The following is a 5,744-nucleotide window of genomic DNA, read 5'->3' as shown; positions in this document are numbered from 1 at the left end:
CTTTGGTCAAGTAGGACCTGCTGAGATGCAACTGGAGCTGAGTACAGACGTCCTCTCAAAATTTCTCTCCATCTAATTAGCGGGGAGAGAAACTGAGTGGAAGATTTCTCTGAAGGGGAACTTGGCCGACCAATTTTGAAGAGCTCCAGCAAAAAAAAAGATATTTCTGAAAAAGGCCACCAGGAGAACTTCTTCTTGAGATCTTCCCTGGGGATTGAATGGAAGACCGGAAGTCTCCAGAGGTGGCAAACCATAGCAAATTGTCCCCAAAGGTGGTTTTTCCATAAGGCAAGTGGACTTCCTTGATTTTGTTTTTCCTTGAAAAATTTTCACTTCTCATCCAAGAACTGAAGAACTTCAAAACTGAAGGAAGGTCTTGGAGGAGAAGTGAAGTGTTTTCAAGAAGAAAAAAAAAAAAACCCCAAGAAAGTCTAGTTGCCTTTTGGAAAAGCACCTTTGGGACAACCATGACTTGGATGATGGAGAACCTCCATAGACACATAACAAATTGTGCATTGAAAGATAGGACAGTCGATCGCCTGAGCACTCCTTGGCCACCTCACTGCTGTGGCCAAGAACATCAGATCCATTGGTGAAAAGTCCTCTGATAATTTTTTATACCTCTGTTAAGAACCTTTTCCTGAAACTGAGTTACAATTACTAGTAGATCAACTTTTTGGTACCGTATACTTTCTCAGTAGGAATTGAGAAAAGGAGTAAGATTGTTAGAAGGACTGTATCAACTCCTAAAATTTATCAATCCTGAACAAAAAGAAGAGTCAACTGGCACACTCTTCAGACATCAATCCTCAGAGATCCTGATGGCACCAATTCGGGGCCCACTGACCCAACTAATCTTGTTCTAACATGCCTGGGGCATTTGCATCCCCCGCCAAAAAAATGCAAGTTAAGGACAAAACCCACAAATGATTGGTTGCGACTTGAATTTGGAATTCAAGTACATTCTACCAATAGAATATTTGTTGCTTAGGGTTGAATTCCAGAAGTTGGAATTCAACCCTGGATTCCATTCAACCTCCATTCAACACTGGAGGTTTTCAAGAAGAGACAGGAGAGTCGTTTGTCCAGAATGGCATCGGGTCTCCTGTCTGAGCAGGGGGTTGGACTAGAAGATCTCCAAAGTCCCTTCCAACTCTGTTAGTCTGTAATTCTGAACTCTGGGTTCCGGATGATCCCTGAGCGAAGTACACTGTGTTATTAGGATTTCTCTCGTTCCTATTCGAAATTATGATTTGGGAAAGTTTGATGAAGCGGTGATTGACAGGGTAAAAAGACCTCATCCGTCTGTCAGAAATGGTGTGGAGTCTCCTACCTACTTTACTTTTACTTTTACTTTTATTTGATTTATATACCGCCCTACTCCCAAAGGACTCAGGGCGGTGAACAGCCAACAATAAAATACATATATACAAAATTTAAAAAGCAGAAATAAAATCGAATTAAATAGTTTGGCCCAGACAAATCAAAATTAAAATTAAAATTAAAACCCCAATCAATTTAAAACAAAGTTAAACTTTGAGTATTAAAAATATTAAAATTATTAAAATTGTACCTAGATGACCTCCAAGGTCCCTCCCAACTCTGTTAATCTGTTAAATCTGTTACTGTCCGTCTCTGGGTTCCTGGTTTTCTGCATAGTTTAAAAATGTTTTAACTTACATAGTTTAAAATTTTCTACTCTTTTTCTCTTCATCTTTTTATGATGGGATTTACGGACAGCCTCTTGTCTGTAATGGTACAGGTTCTCCTGCTTGAACAGGACTAGAAGACCTCCGAGGTCCCTTCCAGCTCTATTCTGATTGATTGATCTGTGAGCTGCTCAAAATCAACTCATCAAGGAGATGGGCAGTAGAAAAATTTAATTAATAAATCAAAGAAATAAAGCCAAAGAACTTCACCCAGCCAGCCACCTTACTCTCTTTTACCTGTGTTTTTACTTCTCAGGCTAATTGCGATTGGAGAATCTTGGCTTTCGACCTGCTAATTTTCAGTCTGCTCAGTTTAGGCTGTTCGTAGCCACCTCACCTCCTCCTCCTCCTCCTCCTCCTCCTCCTCCAGGTTCTAGAACTATAGAAGTGGCACCATCATTTATATCAATGGCAGGCAGTGTGGGTGGTCATGGATTGGGTGCCAGGGATATGTTGATAATGGGCTCAGTCTTCTCTTTTTATCTGATTTCCCAGTCTTTGTAATGAGTTGTAATTCTGGAACGGGGTGTTAAGCCAGAGGGATCAAATGCCCAGCCAGTTCCACAATCAGAGATCCATTGTCTCTAACGCAGTATTTCTCAACCTTGGTAGCTTGAAGATGAGTGGATTTCAACTCCCAGAATCTGGGAGTTGAAGTCCATCCATCTTCAAGCTTCCAAGGTTGAGAAACACTGCTCTAACAGGAGGGAGGGAAGTGTTGTTTTTTTCACACTTACAAAAATTTGGAAGATACAGATTAACAAAGTTGGAAGGGACCTTGTAGGTCATCTAGTCCAGCCCTCCACTCAAACAGGAGACCCTACACCATTTCTGACCAATGGTAGTCCAGTCTCTTCTTGAAAGCCTTCAATGATGAAGCTCCCACAACTTCTGAAGGCAACTTCTCTTCCATCGGTTGATTGTTCTCCCTGTCAGAAAATCTCTCCTTATTCCTAGGTTGAATCTCTCCTTGATCAGTTTCCATCCATTGTTCCTTTTCTGGCCTTCAGGTGCTTTCCTCCTCTCTGGGGCAGCCCCTCAAATACTGGAAGATGCTCTCCTGTCTCCCCTGGTCCTTCTCTTCACTAGACTAGCCAGGCCCAGTTCCTGCAACCGTTCATCATGTATGTTTTAACCTCCAGTCCCCTCATCATCCTGTTTGCTCTTCTCTGCACTCTTTCTAGAGTCTCAGCATCTTTTTTATAGTGTGGTAACCAAAACTGGATGCAGAATTCTAGGTGTGGCTTTACTAAGGCTTTATAGAGTGGTATCTCTGTCTTTCATTCTCTCTTTCTCTTTACCATCTATCTATCTACAGTATATAGGAGTCCTAGTGTACAATCACTCAAATATGAGCCAGGCGTGTGTTGCAGCTGCCAAAAAAGCCAATGCAATCCTAGGCTTCAACAACAGAGGGATAGAATCAAGGTCATGTGAAGTTCTAGTACTGCTTTATACTACTCGCCCGGGGCGCTCACACAGAGAGGGCCTACTTGGGGTTCCGTCGGGCAAGCAATGTCGGCTGACGGCCCCTAAAGAGCGAGCCTTCTCTGTAGGCACACCTATCCTCTGGAATCAGCTCCCCTTGGAGCTCCAGGTGGCCCCCGACCTTCGCTCTTTCCGCCATGACCTTAAAACATGGTTGTTTCGCCAGGCTGGCCTGGACTGAATGGGGTTTTAATGGGAATTCTAGATTCTTTTATTGTTTGAATTTTAATTTGGACTTGTTGTTGCTGTGAGCCGCCCTGAGTCCTTGTGGAGAAAGGGTGGCATGTAAGTCCAATAAAATAAATAAATAAATAAATAAATAAATAAATAAATAAATAAATAAATAAATAAATAAATAAATAAATATATTGGTGAAACCTTGGAGGTCTTCAAATTCAATCCCCTGCTTGAGCAGGAGATCCTGTATCATTTCAGATAAATGATTGTCCACTCTCTTTTTGAAAGCCTCTCGTGATGGAGCACCCACAATCTCCGAAGGGAAGCTGTTCCATTGGTGGATGGCTCTCACCATTAGGAAATTTGTCCTTAGTTCAGGGTTGCTTCTCTCCTTGGTTAGTTTCCATCCATTGTTTCTCATCTTGCCTTTTTGGTGCTTTGGAAAATAGTTTGACCCTCTCATCTTTGTAGGAACACCTCAAATATTGGAACAATGCTATCATGTCTCCTCTGGTCCTTCTCTTCACTAGACGAAGCATACCCAATTCCTCTAACCATTTTTCATATGTATAATACTGTGTCCATTTCTGGTTATTACAGTATAACCAGAAGCCTGGATAGCTCAGCAGACTAATGCATTGTAATTTAACTCCAGCTGTCTGCAATTAGTAAGTTCAAATCTTGCCAGGCTCAAGGTTGACTCAGCCCCCAGTTTGTGGGGGCAATAAGCTGACTTTGTATAAATATACAAAAGGATGAAGGCTATTGCTTAACGCACTGTAAGCCGCCCTAAGTCTCCGGAGAAGGGCGGCATATAAATCAAATAAAAAAAAAGTGTTATTCTGAAGGGACCTTGAAGGTCTTCTAGTTCAAGCTGCTTCTCAAGTAAAAGATCCTATACCCATGATAGTGAACCTATGGCACGCGTGCCATAGGCGGCGCGCAGAGCCATGTCGCCTGGCATGGCAGCTCAGCTCCAGCGTGCATGCGTCCGAGTCTCTGGAGGCTGGGGACAGCAAAAAAGTCACTTCTTGTCCAACCAGAAGTTGGGAAACGGGCTCTTTTGGGCCTCCGGTGGGCCTCTGAGAGAGTGGGGAAGGCTGTTTTCGCCCTCCCCAGATGCATAGAGAGGATCTGGAGCCAGATGAGAAAGAAAAACAGGCCTACCAGGCCATCACGTGCTAGGAGTGGGGGGGGTCGCAGGCGCGGGGTGGGGCGCATAGAATTATGGGTGTGGGTACGCATGCATGTGAACCTCTCCCGCCCCCCCCCCCCCCCCGATTCCTGGCACGCGATGGCAAAAAGGTTAGCCATCACTATCCTATATCATTCCGGACAAACAGCTCTCCATTCTCTTCTTAAAAACCTCCAGTGATGGAGCTCCCAGAACTTCTGGAGGCAACTTCTGTTCCACTGATCGATTGAGGTGCCTTGGGAGCCAGCCCAGGATTTCAAAATACGGTCTTGATTTGAAGTCAATCAAAACTTTCTCTAGACGGGGCGGTCCATTCTAGGCACCACAAAGTCTGATTTAGCCCAGATTTCCTGTCCCTTAATGTGAGCATTATTTTGAGAAATGTGTGGTGGCCCTCCCACTTGATACTGAGTTAATGGAGGGCTGATTTTTGACACCTTTGGGTTTCTCCAAGAGATGCTAGACTGTTGGGATTCATGTCAGCTTCTCATTCAGCTCTTTCCGTGCCACAAAAGGCATCTTTGTCCTTCTAAACTGAACAGTTAAGACCTTGGGTGAGATAAAACTTCTGAACGCTTCCGTCTTTGCATAAGAAGGGGGATTAAAGCCAAAAGCAATCTCAAAGCTCATTAGCTCACTTTCCAGATTCAACCCAGAAAAACATGTAATCTCTTTCCCGTAAAATCGCATTAGGTTGAGGTAATCCTCAACTCACGACCACATCTGACCCCCAAAAATGTATGTTGCTAAGCGAGACAGCTGTTGAGTGAGTTTTGACTCCTTTTACAACTTTTCTAGCCACAGTTCTTAAGTGAATCACTGAATGGTTCGGATAGTTGTTGAATATGAGCCTTGGTAGTACAGTGGTCTAAGGCATCCTGTTATTAAGCTGGTTATTAAGACCAGCTGCCTGCAATTACTGCAGGTTCGAATCTCACCAGGCTCAAGGTTGACTCAGCCTTCCATCCTTTCTAAAGTAGGTTAAATGAGGACCCAGATTATGGGGGCAATAAGCTGACTTTGTATAAATATACAAAAGGATGAAGGCTATTGCTGAGCACATTGTAAGCCGCCCTGAGTCTCTGGAGAAGGGCGGCATATAAATCAAATTAAAAAAAAAAAGATAGCCATCATCCCCTTCCCCCTTAAAGAAGGGTTGGCTATTCCATGATGCT

The sequence above is a fragment of the Pituophis catenifer genome, unplaced genomic scaffold (assembly GCF_029215685.1).
Source record: "Pituophis catenifer annectens isolate HBS135680 unplaced genomic scaffold, rPitCat1.0.hap2 SCAF_3, whole genome shotgun sequence".
Taxonomy (NCBI): Eukaryota; Metazoa; Chordata; class Lepidosauria; order Squamata; family Colubridae; genus Pituophis; species Pituophis catenifer.
The sequence above is the reverse complement of the archived record's forward strand: the minus strand, read 5'-3'. Positions refer to the sequence as shown.